This window comes from Melospiza georgiana, chromosome 1 (genome assembly GCF_028018845.1).
Source record: "Melospiza georgiana isolate bMelGeo1 chromosome 1, bMelGeo1.pri, whole genome shotgun sequence".
NCBI lineage: Eukaryota > Metazoa > Chordata > Aves > Passeriformes > Passerellidae > Melospiza > Melospiza georgiana.
The window spans coordinates 99397253-99411731 of record NC_080430.1 but is presented as its reverse complement, the minus strand read 5'-3'; positions in this window follow the sequence as shown (position 1 = coordinate 99411731).

Here is a 14479-nt window from a genome sequence, read left to right as displayed (position 1 = left end):
CACAGATTCTCAGCAGTTTTGGAAATTGGCTTTACTGATGTACAAAGTCTTGTATTTTATTATAATATTAAAGTGTTAAGTTTGGTCCTGCTTAGCCTACAGAAAAATCTAACAGTGCGACTTCTCTAACTACATGGGTACCTATAGAAGTAATATTTAAGGGAAAATACTGTTTCCTATCCAAAACCAAGGGTGTATCCACTCAAGGGGAGACACATAGCTAAGCCCTTAGGATCAGGAAATTTTTAACACAAATCAGTGGAGTTTCCCAGGATCACATCCTGAATTAAATAATAATTTAAATTAACTGGGGAGAGGGTGGGAACGGGTGGAATATGTAGAGAAGAGGCAAAAAAAAATGCAGTTTTTTCTAATTTGTTTTCCTTCAATAAGAATAATCTTGTTTCTCATCTAACTATTTAAACTTAGTCATGCATTGGTCATTCAGATCTTCAGCAGAGATCAGCAACAAATGCAGAGCTGCATGCTACCCATGATAAAAATTTGCACACGATCAACAATAACCAAAAAATACAGGAGTGCATTGCATCATTATTGCTCATGAATACAACATACCTGCTGACAAGAATGAGCAACAGAACTAAAAATCTCATATCTTAATGAGAGTTGTCAACCATAACAAAAAGTATCCTGGTCACACCGAAAGTACTTATAGCACACATGGCAAATTCCTGCGGTCAAGAACACTGAAAGAACCTGATCCTTGCCTGGCCTCTGGAGGTGTTTATAAACCAAGACAACTGCTCTTCATCCACTCAGTAATCCAGCAGAACTGGAACATCAGGGAGCTGAGGTATTACATTTCCCAGGGTGTTCTCTAAAGTCAGCCCACAGTTTGCTTATCAGATTTAAGTATCGCAACTGGATCATAAACGAGCTAATGATTACTTTCTTAAGCAAAGACAGCTCAGAAAAAATACGAAAGGCAATTCAGTTTCACATTTCTTATTGGTTTTCTGCCTCTGGTCTGGGAGAAACCTGACTATCCATACCAGTCACAGGGTTTTCTCTATCAATTCATATTTTCCCTTCATTCAAGACAGAATATGTCAGGCATTCACTGGAAAATAATTGCTTCTAGCATGAGAATACTGAAAGCTAGTACTCTGTACTAATGCTAGCAATAAAGTTTATTCTTTTCCATGCTATTTCCTATTTTCAGAATTGACTGTTGTTTCACTAAATCTTTTCCATAGCTTTATCCTTCATAGTAGTTTTTTTTAAAGTAGTTTTTTTCCCTTTCTCTCTAGTTCCACAAAGAACATCCAAACATGCAAGTAAACCCTACACAAAAATATGTGCAATTTTTTAGGCCTGTACACATGATAATTTAATTATTTCTGTTTTCAGTCCTGGTTTAAGGGACATTAAAGTTTCAAGACACTTACCTTCCATTTTTTCTTCTTCTACATGTACTGGTGTCTGAAGCACAGTACTGGTGGATATACCAGCTCCTCAGCAAGGCGCACTGCAAGGTCTGGCTGATCTCCTCTGCCAACCAACCTAATTTCCTCTCAGTAACACTTATATTCAGAACTAAGAGGCCGTCACACGTGTTGCATCAACAAAATACCAGTTTTAAAAGAGGCCCCACCCATGTGTCTACTGATGCTCATAAATGATTCATTTTAACTTCCAGCATTATTAGGGAGAGTCCTGCGGCTGAAGGGAGGGAAGAGATCTTGGTAACCTCACCTATAGCACAGTGCTCTCAGTGTCCCACAGCTTGCCCTGTCTCAAAAATACTTTAAAGCCAGGATGAATCTAAACACATTTCAGGGTAAGCCATTATTTGTAGCCATCCAAAGTTGCCATAAATACCAGCACCTACTGTTCCCTTCTGGCTAGTCATCTTCAGAGACCTATGGAAAACAATAAGGAATATTAGACTAAAGCTGAATTTATACTCTCAGAATATGATAAGCAGTGGACATTTTTAGCATAATGTAAGCAGAAAGCCCAGTTTTCAGACAGACTGCACAGCACTCCCTCCAAGGGGAGGTCAGAACAAAAACAATCAGCTACAAACTTTTCCAACTAAATTGTAAAATATGCAGAGTGCATTGAAGTTGATGATAAAATTTAACCTGAAAATTACATAAGTTGTTTATACTATGTATGTATTTATTTCCTAGCTAACAGTTTTGCATCTTCTTAGCTTACTCCACCTCCCTTCCCTGAAATTTTGAAAACCATTTTGAACAATATCTGTGAACAAAAACCATGTTAATGCTTTAACACAAAATTTGTGCTATTTTATTTAGGTTCCAGGCATATGTAATAAAATAAAACAAAACAACCACAGCAGTGTTCTCTTTGTACTCTCAGTGATGAGTAGTTTAGCCTGCAAATAGGAGACAGGGACTGAAATTTCTTCTGGCAAAACCAGAACAAACATGTGCTACTAGTTTCCTCCTATCCTTCTTATGCTTCTATGCCAAGCTTTACTCCATAAGCTATCTTTTGAATCCCTCAAAGTTATTCTTTGGATTGAAAAACCTAACGCTAAAAAAAAAAAAAAAACTCCAAGAAAAACTAAACACAAAAATCATTCATTGATATGGAAAGATTCAGACACAATGACTGAAGTTCAATGATTTGCATAACACTCTGGATTCTAGACAGGGCTTTAAGAAATCATGAAATGAAAAAGCTTAACAAACAGTGAAATAACTTAGTAAGCATAACTTAACAGCTCAGGTATTGTGAAATAACTTCAGAGAAATTAAAGCAAAGAAAAAAAATCAGCACATGAACAGTGAGTTTGGAAGAGAGCAGTTAAAAAAGTTTGTAGGACTGATGCATATGAAAGTGAATGTAATTTTCAATGTGTTCATATTTTGAAAATTATAAATGTTTGGCTTGTCAGTAGACATAAAAAGTCTGAATCCTAAGTAGTTCATTCACCTCTCATATATCAGAAAGATTTTCTTCGTATTTGCCATTTGAGTATTGAAATTCAACTCACTGAAAAAAGAAAAATTAAAACTACCACTTTTTCATAAGAAATAATTTAGCAGCCATACATACATAACCAACTTTCAATCAGCCTACAAAATCGGAATGGTAGTGGTCAAGCCAGCCACCAGAGACCTGCCTCCAAGCGATGCACATACTTGCATCCAGATAATAGAACAGAAAAGTGCCAAAGCTGTTCACAGATTCCAAGAATATATTAAAATCCCCTCAAATACATTCAGTTCAGTCTTCTGAGTGAAATATCTCAGTAAATGAAAGCCTGTGACAAATAAAAGAAAACAAATAGCAAGCATCAGTAAGTGGCTGCACCTGTGGGTTCAAAGAGACTTAATTAAGCATTTAAAATAATAAAGACCTGAATCAGGAGAAGAACACTTTCTGTATGGATATGAGTCACTGGCTTTAGTAAGTATGCTTGCTTAGATCCTTGAAGCTGCTTTGGTGCCTATCTGTCTCTGCAGGATCATTATATAGATGCCCAGCCCCACAGCAAAGCCTCCCAGAGACCCAAGTTCCTGCCTATCGGTGTCTGCAGAGCCATCCAATTGCTGCTGCCAGCTCACAGCTAACAGACTGGTTGGTCCTCTCACTCAGGCCCAAGCCTCATGCACCTAAAGTAAGAATCTTTATCAAGGCAGAAAATCATAGCATTCTGGCTCTCTTGATGCACTCTGTTCTTACTCCTTTTGCCTACTAAGCCCTGGGTCATGTTCCTTGCATTCATACAGTAAGGGCCACCAGTCATCCATACAGTAAGGGCCACCACACAGTAAAAGAGCCATGGGAAACTGAGCACGAACAGGAAACACAGCTGTGGTTCAAAGAAAGGCTTTGTCTCTCAGTTTATGGCGCCTCTGATGTGTCCAGACTGCTGACTTCCAAGGCAAGCTGCTGACATCTGTCCAAAGTGTCTCCTCCTGGACAGAAACAGTTCCCCTCCCTGCCTGACAGTGAGGTTGCCAAACTGAGGCTGATGAGCCCTTGGTTCCAGCTCAGGGTGCTTTCTCCTCTGCCTCCATCTTTTTCCCTCACACTTTACTCATCATTCACACAAGCTGTCCTCGAGGTTACTACAGTATCTTGCACATCCAATATTCTCTGACATGTACAAATCAGATGAATGCCTGATGCAAGGCTGAAAATTCTGCAAGATAGCATAGTTAGGAAGATATTCCAAAATTTAAGCCATTTAGGTTATTAAGTTTCTTTAATGACCTTGACATTAGCCTTACAACAGTAAGGCTAAACTTCAGTTTTGCAGTGGCTTGGTGTTCTTAAATATTCCTTGTGTTGCAATAGACTGACACGTGATGAGCATTTACAAAGTCAAGTGGTGGGACTGCTAAGGGTCCAAAACCCCCATAGCTTTTAATTACCCATTAAGCCACCAGGAAAGGGTGAGGATTGAACAACAGGGCATTGCAATCACAGGAAGAACATCTGTGAATGGCGCTGATGCAGTTCCACTGCATCACTAATATATTTGGGAACAGTAGAGAGGTTGCAGTAATCAAGCATCCAAGCAAGGAATCCTTTCCGGAAAAAAGTACACAAAATGACTGCTCAACAGGGGGAAAAGGAAGTAATCAGAAATTATGTGAACTGAGATTAAAGTGTTTTGGTGAAAGTGTCATCTACTGGAAAACTGGGGTTATTGCAGTTGTTAAAAAATATTTTTCAACCTATGCTTGTTTCAACAACCAGCCCTAAAGTTCATTTTTTGTACTTGGTAATATAACTGTATTCCTTTGATCACTGGACCCGGAGTTGATCTTATAGCAATGACTGACAGTGTAAAAAGATAGTGTCAAGATAGTGTATTTGAAATCATTAAGTGGCATCACCCTCTGCTCCTGAGAGTTCAGGAATATTCATGTCTAACAAGGAAGGGGGATAGAGAAGAAAAAATCATATGCCACAGGTTAACTCTAAAATAAGCACGTGTTAGGAATCCACATCTGACCTTCTGAAGTTTCATATTACAAGGGCTACAGGCTGGCAAACAAATAGAACTCTGTCACAGAACACACCCAGAGTTTCTTAAAATTCATAAATTAATTAGCAATGAAGTTGCGTTTCATTAAAGAGCCTGAAAGCACTGGCAGGTACTCTGTTAAGTGTAAGCAAGCATTACAACATCATATTTACAGATGAATTAGGACAAAGAAATGCTTCAAATGAAATCTTAAACAAGAAGTCTGTGTGTTTTAAGAAGTATATGGCAGCTTTGTCTTTCTAGAAGCTGGAGGAAATTAATAGCATTAAATAATTATAGGTGGTTTCTGACACAACCAAACCACCACTTCTCATACAAAGAAACCTAAAACTCCTTCAAGGGAGCTCCCATCCCATCCAAGCTGGACCATCACTTGGAGTTCTGGTGGAGCTACTTGCTCTCTTGTCTCAGCCTCTTTACTGGGTTTGCATTTACTGTGTAAGCCACTATTTTGCTCCATGCAGTAGGATGTTTTTTCAATATCTCTGGTGCAGATGAGGAGCACACATACACCTATAATGTTGCAGTATATGCAGAATTCAGAAAGGTCAGTTACAGGACATGTACCTCATGACAGCAGGCAACATCATTTGTGCTTAAGGCATATTGTCAACATATTTAGAATAGAACCTAGGTAAAATGCTAATCCATGTACCTTAAGTAACAACAGTGACCAGGTTAACTGAATAGAATATAACCATAAACATTACATAAGTTTCAATTAGTAGGTTATAATAAAATGAAAAAATTTATTTGTTTACCAAAAAAAAAACCCAAAAAGCCCCAACAAACAAACCCAAAAAACCAAGGCCCCACGCCCTTTTCACAAACTAAGCTAGAACTTATAGCTGAGTAATTTGCCAGGTAACCTACTGTAAGTACTGTAAATTCACTTTCAAATGAGCTTGTTCCCAACTATATTTAAAAATGGAACTGGAATAAACTAGCACTACTGTAAATTCAAACCTCAGCTCACTGAGCAGCAACTTTCCCACACAGGGAAACCTATAAATCACCCAGCTGTGATTATAACCCACCAGTCTGACTGCCCCAACAATCCAGTAGATACCACGGATCTGCTACCTGCACAGACAATGCTAATTGGAGGAGACTCAGTCTGAGCAGTGGGAGTTGAAAGAATAAAACAAGGTGAGACATTTACCAGATTGGATCATAGGAGATTTGAGGCTCTCTGGAAGAATGCAAATTGGCTCCTATTCTGTTAATTTAAAGCTTTAATTTTTAATGAAGTTGTTTGTTGTTTAAAAATACCCATTTTGTTCTCTAATGCTTTTTTAGTAGATGTTTGTTTAAATTTAGTCATATAGGAGTAGAGTTCAACATCTTGGGGCACAGGTCCAAACTACAGATCTACATCCCTGTAAAAAAGTGAGTCCCACGTACTATTATTTGGAATATAAAGAGTTCTTGATTTCAGCTGGGAACTACTTAGTGTTAAAAACAGAGATGAGGAAATGCATTTATTCTAACAAACTGAGTTCAACACTTGACTGATGTAACTTTCTCAAGATTTTTAAAATTTTCCATGCGCTGCTTAGTTTGAACTTAAAAATATGTAGTTATCATCTGGTTTTATTTTAAGCAGTCAGGAGCAGAAGATAAAATAGAGTTAAAATTAAAAGGGACAGAATCTTAAAATTCTTGTCCCTTTCAGATTTCTACTGTAGATATCTTACACATGTACACAACATGGTTTATAAAGAAGACAGTAAAGTGTATGAAGAGTAAGGAAGACGCCTTGTATCAGAAATGCAAATCCCAATTTTCTTTTTTTTATTTGAACATGTACAGGCACACTTTCTACAATGAGAAACAGCATATTAACTCGCTTGTAGGCTCTGGTGTCACTTGGGGGTTGCTTGCTCGGCTTGTTCAGGACTAATTAGACAGCAGGTTTAAGCAGACAAACCAACACATTTGCTGGAATACCAATCAATGGCATTGCTCTAATGGTATTTGCCTCAGCTTTCAGAGTCTTACCAATAGTAGGGGATTAGCAATTGATTTTAGTGAAATGTGGAGCTCTGTTTTCAGTAGTATAAACACAGCACAAGACACAGAATAGAAGTGTCAGAGGGTAAGGAGCTGGAAATGCTGGTTTAGATGGAGATGGGCAGTAGCACAAACCAAAGCAATAGCTATTGTTCCCCCTTGATGGAAGCATTTTTATGTATTTTTTTAGCTGTGTTATAGGTTCCACTTCACTTCTGATTGCTCATCCAACTCAAACTCTGCTTCTGCAACAGATTTTTACTTCTAGTTCATTACTTTGTCATAAGGGACAGACAGGTCACGTCAACCACTAATAGCAATGTATGAAAGGAGGTCAACACATAAGTCAGGACTGGCATGAACACAGCTGATGTATCCCAGTATAAAGCAGCAAATACTTCCAGCTCCTGTACAAGCATGGCATACAAACATAGTCTTAGAATGATGCAGTAAATACTTCCAACTCTTTTACAAACCCAGCCATACAGACACAGATGTAAACACCAACACCTTTCTTTGAAGGCCCTTTTCTCCCTTTACTAGAAGTTCCTGAGTCAGTAGGCTTTCTTTTACTGCAATAAATGTTCTTGGCTTGCTTTGAGGTGTCTGCCTTGTGGCAAGATGATCCTTGATGTCATATGTGGTGACACATGAGGTGTCATAAAGCACCTTAACATAGAGTGGCTACAATCAGATTTTTAACACAACCATTTCATAGTATTTTATCTTTTCCACAATAGCTTCTGATACTCACCTAATTTTATATTAAATAAGTTTTACTAAGCAAAATACTCATTAATATGTTCTATTAGACTATATAGGTGCTACCATCTCCAAAATGGAAAGAAACAAGAAGTCTTACAAGATGTTTTAAGAAAGGTTTAAGAAACTACTTTAGCTTAATTTAGATTCAATATACAGATGTTATTCAGTAAGCTGTCATATGCACAGTGCAGGTGTTTTGACAAAACTTTTTGTAGTTCTTCTTGATTCAGCATTAATTTATACCGTCAAATGACATTACAGAATTCAGAGGAAAACAGCTTTTTTGATTAGAGATTTTTAGCAAGATGCAGTACATATAATGTCATTGTGCTCACTGGACTGAATTTTAAGTAAGTTAATAAACTGGATTTAGACAAGTGTAAGGTGTTAGTTACATCTTGCCATGCTTTGTTTTGTCCTGAAAATTGGTATGGACTATTCGTTTTTACAACTTTTAATGAAATTTCTTCACAATTTGAAAAACATAGCATAGGACTGAATATGCATTCTTTTATCCCCAGATGATCAGTAAATGAGAAATTATTGGCTGTGTACTGTTCCCCTCTATACACAGGCAACTTCTCCTAATGCAGCTGAGCAAAATTTCATGATGATGAAAGTAGAGGAATGACAACTTAATTGCATCATAAAAATAAGCAAGGAGACACCTACACACCCAGATATCACATACTTCAAGCAGCACCGTCCAGTTTTTCTAGTCAGGTTTTAAATACGACTGCATTTTAAGGATGTACTGAAATGCTTTGGGCAAGTTTGCTACCTACAAGCATGGATTCTCTGCTTGCTGAACTCACAGTAGCCATAACCTTGGTTTGCTGCATTTTAAACTAAAACAGCTGCCTTCAGTAATGTCTTGGTCTAATCATGAGCTTAATTATGTTTCAACGCTTTTTTTTAACATCAAGTCTCTCAGTTTCTGTGCAAAGACACTGAATACTCACATGTTCTATGTCAAATAATTTTGCTACACTAAGGAATCAATAAGAATATTGGGTCTATTATTTTGCTGGTTTCAAACGCCACACATTAGAGAGTGCCATCCTACCAGCCCATACAATAATCTGAAATGAGTTCTTTTCCATAAGCCCACATCCAGCTGAGCAGTAATTACAGTGAAATGTCCTGTCATCTTTCCAAAGAATAGTAATTAGGGATATGAGCCTGGATGTCTTGTATGGTTATGGAAACATTTGTTCTTCCCAGCTAATGATCAGCCAAACAGTAAATCATTAAAAGGAAAATGACAAAGGGTGTGGGTAGTGACTGTCATCAACCTGGTTCACCAGCCCCAAAGTTTGTCATCATCCTTCGGAAGAGAAAGCCTGATGATGCCAAAGTTTCAATTCTTTGTGCTTCTTTAAAGAAAACAAATATAGCTAATTAATCTTGTTTTTTTTTTAATTGGTAACAAGTCTCTTCCTCTTTACTGTTCTGGGAAAACATCTTTGTATTAGACAAACTATCCCTGTTAGGGAGGGCAAAAAGAGTCAAAACCATCTCACAGAAAATGTAGCAGTGTATCTATTACTACCACAATAATTTAAAAAACCACCTAAGAGCTCAGGCATATACCTCTCTGAAACTAACTTAGAATAACCATCACCTTCCACTTTCTAGTCAGACCAATTTTTACTGCTTACCTACAGATTGCCAGGAGGAATGGAAAAGACCTCCCAGGCTGCCTCACTCCTCCATTTTTCTGAGAACAAGAATCGTTTGTGTTACATGCACAGGTAAAAAAGTACCTAATGGACATGAAATCTAGAGCTGGTTTTGGTTTAATGTCATGGCATCAAATAAATATTTAACAAAGTAACTATACCCAGCTCTTGGTATTATATTTTTTTATTATTATTTTGCAATTAACACTAGCAATTGCAACTGGTACCTTCTTTGCACTTTTTTGAGTGATACACACCAGTGTGTTATATGACCAGTAACCGTAACATTTTCTTGGGACTTGGGAGAACCAGACTCCAGATATACAGGAAAAGCTGCTTCAAACCTAACAGCGTAGGTGTGACTTTAGCTCTTATCTTTCAAATTATGTATGACCTAATCCTAAAGCCCTTATGGCAAAGTTTTATCCTCTCCACAAATTCAGTGAAAAATCATATTGTTAACCTCGTTTATCAAATAAGCACCTTTCTTTTTTTTTTTCCTTTTTCTTTCTAATCTCAAGTATGGCAAACTTAGGTGAATTTCCCTTCAATGGGTGAACACATTCCAATGTAATTTTTTTTTTTTATCTACTGCTAATTTTGAACTTGTTCAGACTTGTGAGACCTTCAGGCAAGCTGATGGCCACCACAATAATGATGCTGCTTTGATTTTGGAGGCAGGAATGGGACAGTTCAGAAAAAAGAATTTTTAGAACATAGGAAACATCAGCACAGAAAGAAGACAAAAATTGTGAAGATGATAACAGCAAAGCAGGATTGAGAGATTGTTTAATAAAGAATGTTTCCCTCTTTTCTAAATACTCTGATCAATCCTTTATTGATTTTTTTCCCAAAAAAGTAAATGTCATCAGGTCAACTCAAAGCTATTCCCCTTGCAAGTATTTGTTTTTCTTCTGCCAAGCAATAATGCATTTCAGGTTTTGCATTTCTTAAGCCAATATACTGCATACAAACCACAGGCATGTTAAGACACAAAGACACACATTGCATTTCATAACCTCACCGTGATGAAACTGGTTTGTACATATTCCTGGAGCATTTTATTGCTCACATTGAAGAAATCCCCAAAGTGCGATGGCTGCTATTCATACTTGTGATATAAAAAATTTTAAAACTGATAACAGTCCACAACAATATAATTTAAACACAACCCCAGTAAAGTATGATAATTGACAGGACACAGGTCAAGAACAATAATGGTTTAGGATATTATGCAAGATTTACAAACAATGTAGCTACAATCTGCATTAAGCACCACAAGCAAGCTAATAACACAGAGCCATGGTTTAATCCCAACACAATAACCAGAGAGATATATTTTTTCAGATGTTTGATGACACACAAAACTGTAATTATAGGGATATTCCCATTTAGCTGTGTGTAAGGAATGGCAAACAAATTATAAAAGCCTTGTGCACAGAAGGAACAGCCTGGCAGCACCTCAAGAGCATGTCTATCTAACATTTGTCATTTACCACCGTCAACAAATCACTCCTGCAGAACAGGTTACACATTTGTACTGAAATTCCACTGCTTTCATTATAACATCAAAGAGCTTCCAGATCAGGGCTGATCTGGATCTCAGAGCTTGTTTGCCATTATGGCAGTATTTTTCTTTAACCATTTTTTTTAATGGACACATATGTATTATAAATTGCATATTATATTAGGACACATATACAATTTACCAGTCTTTTCTAATCCATGTTGTTGCTCAATTTTCTCCCTTTTGTGTTAAAAATTCCAGTAGATTTTCCACACTGAGAAGCAGATTTATTAGACCTTTTAAATAAGTAAATCCAATGCATCCTTCAAAGTCTGCCTATACCACAGACCAAAATATATTTTTCACATGGTTCTTCCCATACATATTCAATTAGTATTTATGACTTGGTGGAAATCATGACAAAGTTATGAACCATTCTCATTTGTTTATAAGTCAGCTATACTTTTTTTATAAAGTCATTTATAATCTGCTGAAAATTAGATAATTCTTTCCTGCACTTCAGCGTTTATGGATACAAATTTATCTTGTTCATATATCAATCTTTGTTTATATAATGAAAAATCTATATTAAAATCTGTATCCTGCTACTGAACTGACCTTTCAAAAGTATCTGTTCTGACAATCCATCAGTATGATTAAAAATTTACACAAGTTTGGCTATATCTGGCAAATTAACTTTCTGAAACACTCAGCTTAGTCTTTCAAGTTCATTTAAAGATATATACAGAAAATCTTGGAGCAGAAAGAGTAGGTAAAAATGACAGAAAAAATAACATTATTCCTTACTTGACATATTATTAACCTGAATGACTTTTCCTTGAGACAAATTTAGATAGATTAAAAAGTTTACTAAAAAAAATAAAAGCTCTTCCATAAAATAGAAAAAATGCCTTTGTATTTTAAAAAATGAGTGCTTGCTATACTCTAAGTTGGAATATAACTTCTCATATTTTATTAAGAATCACCATAAAACACAGTTTTAAAAGTAATCTAAACACAACTGGAATAAAAGGCCTTTAAAAAAAAAGGCATGATAAAATACAAAGTATTTTGTTATATCAGAAGGGCAAATATGTAGCCAAGTAAGTCATATATGGCACATTTTTGAATAATTTGATGACTTATTTGCCTATCAATAATTACTTACTTAATTGTTACATAAGAAATAGGCAAAGTGTAATCATATCTCAGCTAGTGCACTGCTCGGTCCCCTGGGGATTTTTGTCTTTTTTTTCCTATTAGTGAAACACTCAGAGAAAACAAGCATTAAAGTAGAGAATACTGGGGGTCACACAGAGAGTAAAAGTTTTAATTGTCTTTCCAGGAGTTCCTACACAAAAATCATACAGAGCCCACGTAGCTAATGCTTATCAGCATGATGCAGAGCTAAGACATGTTTATGAAGAGCATTCAGGCACCTACATGGATGAGGCTCTTGGCTTCCTTTAAACTGGCATTCCATTGTTTTGGTGAAGAACTGCCTAAATATCTTACATATTGGGCTATTGGGGACTCAGAAAAAGAACTCACACTCTAGCGTTTTGAAGTATATTTGAAAAAAAAGAAGCTGGTAGATGGCTCTAAAAGTTGTGTTTTAGAAGAAAATATAGTGTAAGAGTCCCAGAAATTCAGTTCTGTGACAATTCCATAGTGCACCACGTAAGAAATGTTTCCAGAACAGGACAGAATATCTTCATATTAGAAATGCATACATTCACTCAACTAAAGTTGAGTAGAATTTGTATGATGAGAAAGATACTAAATTTAACAAACATCTAAATATAACCCGTTTTATTTTGCTGCCTCTGTCCCAAATACAGACTATTGAAGAGTACCCCAGCATGGAGAAAAATAGCATATTCATGGATGAGTCACAACAGTAAAACCAAATGCATGGAGTTACAGCAGTGATGCTTCAAAGAAAAGGAAAAAGAGGGTTGAATTCAGGTTTTTTTCTTTTCTTTGGTTTGGAAATAGCATCATCATTGACATTTTGTAAGCCCACTTGGAACAGCACAGCAAAGTAATTTTCAAATTTTCACCATTTTAGGTGCATAACTTTTCTACAGAAAGGTATTATTTTGGTTTACTCAAAAGGCAGCTGAAGTGGGTAATCAAAGCACTTCTGAAAACTTGTTTATAAAAATCATGCAAACGGCTTGCAGCAGATAATTTAGCTCTACATCTAACATTACAGCTTTGACTCAATCATAACTTATACACATGGAACTATTTTAGAGCTGAATCAAACCTGTGATTCCTTGTGGCAATGTACTCCCTTTTGAGTAGTAGGATTTTTAACTGACTGTCATCCTTCTCTTAAATATATATGTTAGAATTTAAAACCAGTTGACCAGTTGACCAATTATATAAATTATTTAAACAGCTGACCAATTACTTTCAAACATAAAGCATTAAAAGCCACTTCTGGGTTTTATTGGTTGACTTAAACTAAAGCGTCACAAAGTGACTCTTCTGAGAGGTGGGGATCATGAATGAATGTCAGAACATTGCAAGGAGAAAACATTAAAGGAAAATGTTTAGGATATTATGGAAAAGACTTTAAAATATTATTATTTGAATTTTCTTTGTTTTTTTCTTTGCTATGTTTTTTCCCCAATTGAATTACTTTAAAATATTCAGTTATATTGCAGCTGCCTTGAACTAGGAGGACTGGTTTAAGCTCTTGATTATTAAGATCCTACATTAAGAACACACAGATTCAGAGACTTGGCATTTACTTTTATTACCATGTTAACAGAGAGAAATGGCTGGAAGATTAGGACTTGAAATCCCAATCAAATTCCATGGTCTGTTCTCACAAGAAATTGTCCAGTACTGTCTAAATTTTTGTTAAAAAATGTGAAGTGTTAACTACAGAGATGTTCCCATGGTGTTCTAAAAGTATTTTTCGGGGTGGGGAATCTATATTTTCTCTATTATCTCCCTAGTAACTAGAATCATGTGCTGTTAGAAAATTGAATTATGCAAATGACTGACGGTTATAACCTTTTTTGTTTTTTATTCATTAGTGTGATTTCTTTTTCCTGAATCTCAGAAGACTTAAAGGATAGATAATTAAACAATGCTTTAATATTGCCCTCATATGAATATATTAAACTGGAAATACGTAGATATTAATTGAAATAGGTATATTATAATTTTTACCTGTGTAACAGTTACACCTCTGATCTAGGTATAAAATTTTATTTTATTAATGATGAATTTACTTTGAAGTTTTATATTTTGTCTCTCATTGGCATTTTCAGTTTTAAAGGAAGTTCAATTGTTTCTATGCTTCCACTGTTCACATATAAGGACATTTCACAGCAATTGTGTAGCTATATGGAGTCTATAAAATTATAAATTTAGATTATTTACCATTATGCAGCAACTTACTCTAGAAAAGCATTAAGATGCTGATTGTTACATGGAATGCAAAAGAAATGAGAGTGAAGCATATTAGTTTAGAATTCTGTTTCAACCAGTAGTATT